Raw genomic sequence first — 12,047 nt, forward strand, 5'->3', positions numbered from 1 at the left:
GTATTAGATGGATCTCCTTGTTCAAAGGTTGTGTATCCTAAGCCATGTGTATCTCCATTCCACCTTTGTGACCGAATCTGCTCATTAAGCATAGCAGTGCTCTTGTTGAATTTAGCTAGTAACTCATTTGCATTAGCTAACTCCTTGGCAAGTACCTCATTCTTATTTGTGAGACTTTCTCTAAGAGACATAGCCATGTCTAGATCAGCTTGTATTTCTTATTTTTCCTCTTGAAGATGTACATGCAGGTTACTAATGTCCCAGTTTAGCTTTAAGATCTCATCCTCCTTATCTCTTACTTTGTCTTCAGTTGTCCTTCTAGATTCCAACCCTTGGCTCATCCCGATGGTAAGGGCTTACAACTCTCTCCTTATATTTGTCTTATCCTCATTCAACTTTTCCATCTCATTAACCAAGGCATCAATGTTTGTTTCATCAGATGAACTGTTTTCACTGAGCTCCAACAACTTCTTAGCCAACTCTTTTCTCTTAGCCAATGAAGCTTTGTACTTGACCTTTAGTTCATCATAGGCTTCTTCAGATTCTACAATCTTGTGTGAAAGATTGCGTTTACTCATTGAACCTTCCCCCATGTTATCCTTAGAGATCCTTCCCAAGAGGTTAAGCCTTTAAGGGAATTAGGCTCTGATACCAATTGTTATTATGAGGGATCCAGTTACTACTGAGAGGGGGGGGGGGTTGAATCAGTAGTTAAACAATCTTGCAATACTTCAAAATCTTGTACCAGTAACTACTCAAACATTCTGCTAAACCGATTTACCAAACCATTCACTCAAGTGTTCATCATTATGCAACCAAAGTAAAGATATCAAATGCACACATACACAATGCAACCACCATATGAAGACAAAGATTTTTCACATGGAAACCCAAATCAGAAAAACCATGGTGGGAATTAGCACCTAAAAAATATTTGCACTCTTTCAGATTGCACTCGGTTAAAGGCCTAGGCCGGTTAGGAGCTTTACAATATGTCCGGTTAAGAGAAGACCCTATTAGGAGTCACCCGGTTAAGGGATTTCACCTCAACCCTGTTAAGATTAACCTTGTTAGAGGATTTTAAACTCAACATAATGATCCACCTGGTGAAGGGATTTATAAGTAAGACCTGTTAGGATCTACCCAGTTAAGGGATTTCAAATTGCTGAAACTATTAGGGAACAACATCGCAAATGATAGGATCATAGCACTTGCTTACTTTCTAGTATAGATCCTTTTCATCTAAACTCTTCTACACACATGCAGACACTTCAATCTAGTTCAACACACTCTTCTTCTCAAACTACCGACACAAAATCTCTTCTCCTACTTGACCTAAATACACTTTTCAAGTAGGTCGGTTACATAACCCTAGCTACATGCAAAATACAATGAATTTACATTTACAAATCATTACAGATCATTACAACAAATTTCTAGATAATTTCAACCATTGAATGATCACCGCACATCACCACACATCGATTTGATAAGCAATCAAACCCTTGTCACATTATGCTAAGCACTTTGTTATTTTCCAAGAAATCTGATCCTTGTACATGCTCAAATACAATCTTTTCATTAAACATGGTTTCTGACACATCATCATTAAGTTATGAACATGATAAGATTCACTGCCAAACCATAAATCATTACTGGTTAAAGATCTGATACCGGTATATACTTTTCTTCATAGAGTTCACAATAGTCAATCATAAATCACTCAATACTCTAAATCTGCTGATGTGGTTGCAATCATAGACTCATGCCAGTGTTATAAACATATGTTCCAAACCACAACATCTAACTCCTCTCTAATCATCGCTACCGGTTTCTTGATCATTGTTATGTTCCATCTTACCAGTTTACTACAACTTAGCAGTTTTGGTGTCTAACACATTCCTCTACCAGTTAGGCTTTACCGATAGGCCTAGATCACTTAGATGACTCAAAAAACACAAATAAAGTCATCAAACAACCTACAACTATATCATCATCATCTAGCCAACAATCGCCATCAAGTTTACAAGTTATGCCAACAATAAATTTATCAATTATCTTCTCATCTCATCAACATCTCCATATGCCAATAATCTCCCCATCATTATCTTCATCAGTTATGCCAACATCCTCAATTGAGAAAATAATGTAGTCTTTTACCAAATCACCCCACAACTAATTCAAGGTCCTAGAAACCTGCATATTTAACAAACTATCTAGACTAGGATACCAAACCTACAAATCTTCCCAAAAAAGAGCCTTGCTACCATGATAGATATCCCAAGAAAGATAATCTATCACAATATATTTACAATTTTGCATGAAATTACATTCCCTCAATCCCTAAGGAATGTTGGAGGTTGTAAGGATTCTTGAGGGGCAATCATCATCAAGATATTTACTCTGCATTATCTTTGTCCATTTCTGTGAGTCTCTTTGAACATATGCTAGATAAGTTTAGCCCCAAGGGCCTTATTTTGGAGGAGTAAATCCCTAATTCCAATCCCACATACATCCTTTGATTTACAAAGTTTATCCCACAAGGTGAAGGAAAAATATTTTTCCTACCATTTCCCTTCCAATTTTTTTTCTCATCACCTCATTAAGTTTTTGACTAACACGAGCAAGTAGGGCCATATAACATAATAGGTAGGTGGGGATGGTCATGATGTCTAATTTCAACATATTAGTTTTGCTAGCCCATGAAAACTATCTTCCCTTCCAAGAGGAAAGCCTCAATTCCATCTTTAGTTTTAGTGGGTCCCAAAGTTTCCTTAGCCTAAGGCCCTTGCCTAAAGGAAGCCCTAAGTAAGTGCAAGCGAGTTGCCCATTCTTATAGTCCAAGATTTTAAGAATTTCTTGTTCCTTCCATGGAGGAGTGTGAAAGAATATTTTATATTTGACCTTGCTAACCTCTTGACTTGAAGCTCTAAAATATAGATCCAAAATGGCATTCAAGTGGAAGTGCTATTTCCATTTGGTCACTCCAAAGAGTATTGCATCATTTACAAACTGTCGATATGAGATGGGGGATATTTGTAACATCCTCAATAATTAAATATTTACATAATGTATAAATTACATAAAAAAAATTCAATTATAGATGCACTAGTATAAATGTATATAGAAAAAAAAAACTACATTAATTACAAGAATGTTTAATACAAAAGTCATTTACAAAGTAGTACATACGGAATCATAATCCTTTACATTCGACCATAAAGTCAATTAGATAAGCACTGAACATGAAAATCCTCCCAATAACTCTTGGGACTTGACACCTACTATGGGTGACAAAATTGCCAGAGCACGTTTCCACCCTACCACGAAGTAACTACACTTCCGTAGAATCTTCATGAAATGAAGGATTCCCAGTCCAACATGAGGAAGATTAGTCATGTAATACTGGAAAGAGTAAAAAAATTGTTATATTCTAATAAAAAAACTTACTTTTTCACTTCAATGATTTTATATCTATCTCATATTTAGCAACTTATCATGATTTTCAAATATTTCAAGAAGATTCTAATTCTTACGAATATGCATGAGCACATAATTATACACATGTTTGCTTAAGATCATTCAGGAACTTATATATTCATTTTCATATATAAATGTGAAACTTAATGCATGGTTTTCCAATTGGAGTAGTGTGGATAATGAAATTATGTAAGATGATAACCCACTTTCATTCATGTGACAAGTACTCCATATGTTTCATGTGCAAGTTAAGCTTCTAGTAGGTATTTCGTTAATTATCATGTTTCTAATGCAATAACGACCAAATTAATATCTCACTAAGTATGCAATCTTATATTATCGATCATTTAAGTGAATAAGCATATATTTATGACAAAGAAGGCATATTTCATGTATGCGTAAATATGCACATACAACTATATATATGAGTATACATTCTTTATAAGAAAAACATGAAGGAGGTATTTATCAAATATTGATCTAGTAGCCATATCTCAAATATACAATTCTAAATGAGAGCTTATGGCATTCAATTAATCAACAAATACAATGTCCAATCTTAAGTTCTATTGAAACAAGGATGGCATGATTTACACATCTTGTACTATATTATTCAAGTTATGAAATTGAATATTAGGAACTTACTTATCTTGACTATATTTCCCTTACCATTGATTAATCATTATACACTTAATAGATTGGTATCAATGCAATTACAAGAACATCCTAATTTGAAGATATTATAACAAAATCTTAAATATCACTAATATCCTTTAGTATTTATTAAACCAAAGAAAATATAACTCAAATAATAATATAGGCCTAATTATATTCTCCATGGTCCAAACAAATATACAAGATACATCTAGTTAATGTCATAGTCATTTGTTGTCTTAAACTTAACCTTTCTAAACTTGAAATTCATGTAGGAAAAGGACATGAGATAATTTTCTTGAAATGAAATCTTACAACAATATTAAGACCTTATCATATAATATAAAAAAAAACTAATGAATTAACATTAAATTATTCCCCTATGATTTTATCCCCATTGAAATATTTCCCAAATATTATCACTACATAGCTATACAATGATGGTAATATCTATATATGTAAAATTTACCTTATATTTATATTTATTAAGACTCATATATCAACAAGAACTGAGTAACTGTAACTTGATCCTTTAGCCGCCTTAATCTTCTACAACTCCTCTACTGTCTTTCCTCAATTAGGCAGGGGTCTCATGGAGGGGGCTTAAGTTCTATTTTTAAGGAAGAGATGGTCCCATGGAAAAAATATTTTTTGGCTATGGGATTATTCGGAGTCTTTTCCTAAAAAATAGAGCCCCTACTTTTTAGGTTTGAAAATCTAAGTTGGTGAAAATGGGGTCAGGCTAGAAATTACCCCACCAACTTAGGAATGCAATATGCCATTTGTCAATCATATAAATTTTAGAAAAAAAAAACTAAATTTATTTATCACCAATTTACTTAAATTTAGGAGTTTAAACTTGAGTTGATCTTCATGACATCCTTAAATTTAGGAGCTTAAAATTTTAAATTGAATTACAAAACAAAATTCATGGGACTGCCAGCTTTAAAATATTCTTGAAAAATCTATGTAGCTCCAACTCTATTTTTAGGACCCTAGCCTTATTAAATGGGGAAGATATTTTAACAGTCGACTTATGAATGTATCTTGTGTGTTGAAAATACATTACAGGACAGGTCATGGGTGTATGCAGTCTATTAAGCTTAAACAATGAATAAGGAGTTCTTGATATTTAAAATATTCCTGAATAATCTCAGTAGCTCCAACTCTATTTTTAAGACTCCAACCTTGTTGAATGGGGAAGATATTGTAATAGTCAACTACAAATGTATCTTGTGTGTTGCAAATACATTACAGGACAGGTCAACTTTTACATTTTTGAGAAAAGGGTCAGTCAGGAAACCAATGCAGAGTTAGTTAGGACAAAAATGGAATATAAATTCCCTAAGAATTAATGTAATGAGGTTGTTGAGAGCTTGGAGTTGATTGGAATACAATTAGAGACCATCTTTGAAGTTTTACAGTGCATTTTTCAAGAATTAGAGAAGCAATCCACACCTAATGGATTGATTGCATTTTTGTACTTTGTTTGTTTTTTTCTACATGTTCTTGTAGTGCTTAGGAAGAACTTTGGTTAGTTTATTTGCAGGTTTTAATTGAGTTTTCAATTTTTCAATGGTTCTAGCTTGAAGTCCTTTGAGTTATCCTTAATAGCCCTTGGGACTCAAGCCATGGAACCTTTGTATAGTTTATATAGATTTTATTTTCCTTTGGAGGTCACTGAAAGGCCAATGAGCATCATTTTCTAGGCATGCTCAGTCATAGCCCAGTTAGGAAATGAATGAGATTATGCAAGTGTTTGTAGGAATGAGAAAGGTTGGAGTTGTAGAGTGTTTGGGATGAACAAGTGACATATGGCATAGCATATGGGTGAATTTGGAGTTGTGGAAGATCAAGGAAGATGCCTAACCCTTGGAAAGAGACCAAAACAAGTCTAAAACCACCTAAAACAAGCATTTCTCAGGTTCTGTACTTGTATGGACAGACTAAGATTCCTAAATTCATAAAATGGAAAGTACTTCCAAAAGGGTATCTTTATCAATAAAGATTTTGTGTGAGTCTTTGGAGAAATTGGGAGAAACTTCACAAAAAATGGTTAGGTAGGGTTGATTGGGGCTCTAGGGCTACTAGGCCTAGAAAATAGGAAAATGAAGGAGCGATGGGGAAATGAATCAAACCCTCACTCAAAACCAGTTGATCATCATTGAAAAACATCACAAACTCCTACTTCAACCTCTGCAAGCATTTGGTAGGAGTTCAAGAGTGGAAGGTTGGATTTATCCTTGTGAATCTCAACCATGCCTGAGCAACAAGTGAGCATATCTTGATTGGGAGCACTTTGAGAGAGTTGAGGTATCTAAATTGATTAGTAGACTAGATGAACAATGAAAATCTTTAGGAGGAAAATCCCTAGAAGGAGTGCCACTTTTTTGTGGAAAAATGGAGCCTGAGGTAGTCCTAGAATGGATAGAGGGATTGGAAAATCACTTTGAATGTGATGGAATCAGTGAGGCACAAAAGGGGAAGGTGGCCAACTCAAGATTTAGATGGTCATCATTGACTTGGTGGAAGTTTATTCAAGAAGAGAGGCAAAAAGAGGGGAAGAACCCCATAGCTACTTGGAAGGGTATGCTAGCCAAGGTGAAAGAGGCATTCATCCCCGAAGATTATGAGATCTAGTTGCATAAGAGGGGACAAAATTTGAGACAAAGAGACTTGGATGTGAGCAGCTATACTAAGGATTTTCAGAAGTTGTGTTTGAGATTGAAGGTGGTAGAGGATGAGAGCATCAAGGTAGCCAGCTACTTAAATGGCTTGAGATGGAATATTCAAGAAGAATTAATCTTGCTATGCCCCAAGACCGTGCACAAGTTCTATCAGTTGGCACTAAGAGTGGAGAAAAAGAGCAAGAAGAAACAAGAACAAAGTAACAAAGGCAGAGGTAGGGGAAGAGATGGCAGAGGTCAGAGAGGTAGTTTTGGTGGAAGAAGTATATAACAAAGATACAAAGGGGAATCCAATTTGGTTGAGAAAAGTGGGGATTCCAATAGTAAGAGAAGCTATAGAGGGAGGGGGTCTAGCACCTCTAGTAGAGGAAGGTCTAGTGGATCAGGAAGAGGGTCCTATTTTGCCACCATGAAGTGCTACAATTGCCATCAACTTGGACACCTGACCTATAGATTCCCTGAGAAGTATTCTTCATCCCAAGGAGGTGAGAGGAGAGTAAATTATGCTCAAGAGGATGCAACAAACATGAAAGCATCAGAAGTGAGTTTGGATTCAGAGGTTGGAGAGAACCTCCTGATAAGGAGAGTCTTGATCAAAGAACTGGTTAATGAGGAACCCAGCCAAAGGAGATCGTTATTCAGAATCATATGTAAGATCATGGGAAAGGTATGTTGAGTGGTAGTGGATTCAGGATCCATAGAAAATATAGTGTCAGAGAAAGCAGTGAGTAAGCTCAATTTTCCAAGAATACCACATAGTGATCCCTATAGAGGTACATGGCTCAACAAGGGGTAACATGTTCTTGTAAATGAACAAACTTGGGTGGAGTTCACCATTGGAGGCTACAAAGACAAAATCTTGTGTGATATCTTGCCCATGGATGCTTGCCACCTACTTCTAGGTAGGCCATGGCAGTTTGACATAAAGGGAATACATCATGGAGAGAAGAATGCTTATACCTTCCAAAAGGATGGAACCACCTACAAAATCTAGTCTATAGGAGACCAAGTAGAGGGAAGATACAAAGGTCCTAATGTACTATTGGTTGGAGAGAAAAAGTTCATCAACACACTCAATGAGGGAGAAGGAATGGGGTTTGCCATTGTTGTGAAGCCAAAAGAGGACATCAAGGAGAAGAAGGTGAGCATTCCTAAAGAAGTGTAGTAGGTTCTAAATCAGTTTGAGGACATCATTAGTGATGGAACACCAACTACATTTCCTCCTCAACGTGTCATAAGTCATCAAATTAAATTTATACCCCTAATAAGGCAGCTTATAAAGTGGCCTCGGATCAGAACAAAGAGACAGCCAAGAAAATACAAGAACTCTTAGATAATGGACTAATCAGGAAGAGAATCAGCCTGTGTGCAGTACCCACTATTTTGGCTCCAAAGAAGGGAGGTACTTGGAGACTTTTCACTGACTCTAGAGCCATAAACTGGATTACTATCAAATATAGATTTTCCATCCCAAGAATTGAAGACTTGATGGATTGTTTTGGAGGTGCTGAATACTTCACCAAGATAGATCTCAAGAGTGGTTACCACCAAATCATAATAAAGGATGGTTATGAATGGAAGATAGCCTTCAAGACTATAGAAGGACTCTATGAATGGCTTGTTATGCCACTTGGACTCACAAATGCCCCTAGCACATTCACGAGACTCATGAATGAAGTACTCAAGGACAACATTGGTAAATTTGTTGTTGTTTACTTAGATGACATCTTAATTTTTAGCAAGTTTAAAGATGAGCATCTTAAGCATATAGGAATTGTCTTGAGTAAACTATGTGATGAACAACTAACCATCAATTTGGAGAAATGTGAGTTTATGAAACATGAATTGGTGTATCTCGGGTTTGTAGTCTCAAGAGGTGATTTGAAGATGGATACCTCTAAAGTGGAAGCCATAATCAGTTGGCCCACACCTAAGACAACAAGTGAAGTGAGAAGTTTCCATGGCTTGGCTCAGTTTTATAGAAAGTTCATCAGAGGGTTCAGTGAAATATGTGCACCCATGCTTGAGACAATCAAGGGAGGTATGAGAAACAAGTTTGTATGGACAAAGGAAGCACAAAGAGGTTTTGATCTCTTGAAGGAAAAGGTGGCTACTCAACCGATACTTATCCTACCAAGCTTTGACAAACTCTTCACAATTGAATGTGATGCAAGAAACATAGTGGTTGGAGCAGTTTTGAGTCAAGACAATAGACCGGTTGCCTTCTTCAGTGAGAAACTCAATGATGCAAAGAAAATGTATTCCTCCTATGATTTGGAATTGTATGCACTTTTCCAATCTCTTAGGAAATGGAGGCATTATTTTCTACCTAAGGAATTTGTAGTTTACATTGATAATCAAGCTCTCAGCTTTCTTAATTCTCAAGAAAATTTAAACCATAAGCATATTAAATGGGTAGAGTATTTACAGTCATATACCTTTACCATCAAACACAAGAAAGGACAATGTAATAAGGTAGCTGATGCATTGAGTAGGAGGTTACTAATAGTGCAAGAAGTGTAGCTAAAAAGTATTGGAGTGGATATCTTCAAGAATTTGTATGAAGAAGATGAAGATTTTGTTGCTTCCTACAAGGTTTGCCAAGAGTTTGGAAACCATTTTCATAGTGAATATGCAGATTACACCTTGCAGGATGGCCTTATGTTCAAAGGAGGACAACTGTGTGTGCCTAAAGGGTCTATGAGGGAAAAATTGATGAAAGAGAAGCATAACAGATGCTTGAGTGGACATTTTGGTTTGAACAAGACTTTGGAACTTGTCCAAAGGTTCTACTTTTGGCCTAAAATGTAAAGAGATATCAGAAGATATGTGGAGAAATGTGTAGTTTACCAAAGAGATAAGGGTACATCTTCCAATGCTAGTCTTTATCAGCCTTTACCTATTCCCAATAGGCCATGGGAGTGTGTAAGTATGGACTTTGTGGTTGGTTTGCCTAAAACCAAATTAGGTTTTGATAGCATCTATGTTGTGTTAGATAGGGTTAGTAAGATGGCTCATTTTATTCCATGCAAGGTCACTCATGATGCCAACCACATTGCTCACTTGTTTTTCAAAGAGGTTATTAGGATATCCAATTTGTTGTTGGTGAAATAGTGATGGTACATTTGAACAAGGCAAGACTTCAGAAAGGTGTCACTAGCAAGCTTCAGATGAGGCGGATATGTCCTTGTAAAGTTTTGGCCAAGTATGGCAACAATGCATACAAGGTAGACTTACCCAGTGATATGGCTTTTTCACCCATTTTTAATGTGACAAATTTGGTGTAGTATAAGGGCACACTTCCAATAGAAGATAGTAGATTTCTAGAGGTCTCTCATGCACTTTCAGACCTACCCTTACTAGTTGCACTCATTCCCCAAGCCGAGAAGGTATTAGATTCTAGAATTTTGAAGAAAACAAGGCATACCACCTACATGGAGCACTTGGTCAAGTGGAAGCACCTTCCAATGTCAGAGGCTACTTGGATACCAGAGGCAGACTTCTCTAAGCATGAAGTTCCATTTTCCTTGCTACCTCAAGGAGTCACTTGACTTCTTTTCTTTAGGGGAGTATGGTGCAGGAGCACTTAGTTTTGAGTCCAATTTCTTCATTTTTGGTGTGTTTGTTCATAGTTTGGTTTGGAGTGGTGAATAAGATTCTTCTCTTTGAACTTCATATGTTTTCGTAATGCTTTGGTAGGTTGAATTTCCTTAGGACAATGCATTTGCTCAATTTTGGCTTGTAAGCCCTTGTAAGCCTAAAATGGCAAAATCTTGCATTTTGATGAAAAATGCCTTGAATAGCCTTGTTTGGCATTGAAAAATGATAATTTAATGGTTTTTAGTCATCCTAGATGGTTTGGAGGAGAAAAAAAAGCATGTAAGGCAAAAATGCACTTTTTGGCAAAAGTTGTCAAAGTTGCTTGACAACTTTTTGCAACGTTGAGCAACTTTTTGCATTTTTGAGAAAAGGGTCAATTAGGAAATTGATGAAGAGTTAGTTAGGCCAAAAATGGCATATAAATTCCTTGAGAATGAATTTAATGATGTTTTTTAATGCCTGGAGTTGATTGGAATACAATTTGAGACCATCTTTCAAGTTTTACATTGCATTTTTCAAGAATTAGAGCAGCAATCTGTACCTAACGGATTGATTTCATTGTTGTACTTTGTTTTTTCTTTTTTACATTTTCTTCTAGTGCTCAGGAAGAAATTTGGTTATTTTATTTGCACGTTTGAATTTAATTTTCAATTTTGCAATCTCTCGGCCCGAGTAAGGGTTTGAGAGGCCCAAACATGGTTCTAGCTTGAAGTCCTTTGAGTTCTCCTCAATATCCCTTTGGAATTCATCCATCAAACTTTTTTATAGTATATATAGCTTTTATTTTCCTTTGGAGGTCATTGAAAGACCAATGAGAATCATTTCCTAGGCGAGCTCAGTGATAGCCCAGTTAGGAAATGAATGAGATTATGCAAGTGTTTGTAGGAATGAGAAGGGTTGGAGTTGCAGAGTGTTTGGGATGAACAAGTGATGTGTGGTAGAGAATATGTGTGAATTTGGAGGTGTGGAAGATCAAGAAAGACACCTAACCCTTGGAAAAAGACCAAAACAAGCCTAAAACCACCTAAACCAAGCATTTCTCGGGTTTCGTACTTGTATGGATAGACTGAGATTCCTAAATTCATAAAATGGAAAGTAATTCCAAAAGGGTATCCTGATCAACAAAGAGTTTGTGTGACTCTTTGGATAAATTGGGAGAAAATCCACAAAACCGGTTAGGTAGGGCTAATTGGGGCTTTAGGGCTACTAGGCCTAGAAAATAGGTAAAGGAAAGAGAAATGGGGAAATGAATCAAGCCCTCACTCAAAACCAGTTGATCATCACCTCTGCAAGCATTTGGTAGGAATTCAAGAGTGGAAGGTTGGATTTACCCTTGTGAATCTCAACCATGCCTAAGCAACCAATGAGCACATCTTGATTGGGAGCACTCTTAGAGAGTTGAGGTATCTAAATTGATTATTAGACTAGATGAACAATGAATGAAACCCACTTAGACAACACCTGACTACCCTTAAACAAGGAATTAACTCTTTTTGAGGATACCTCCCCATCACATAGTAACTTGCATTAGGCCAAATTTTATCAAGAACTTTAGAAAAAACATATTCAATCATCTTGCATTCCTACAACAAAGGTATATGGATTTTACTGTCAATAATAGTACAC

This window comes from Cryptomeria japonica, unplaced genomic scaffold (assembly GCF_030272615.1).
Source record: "Cryptomeria japonica unplaced genomic scaffold, Sugi_1.0 HiC_scaffold_564, whole genome shotgun sequence".
Taxonomy (NCBI): domain Eukaryota; kingdom Viridiplantae; phylum Streptophyta; class Pinopsida; order Cupressales; family Cupressaceae; genus Cryptomeria; species Cryptomeria japonica.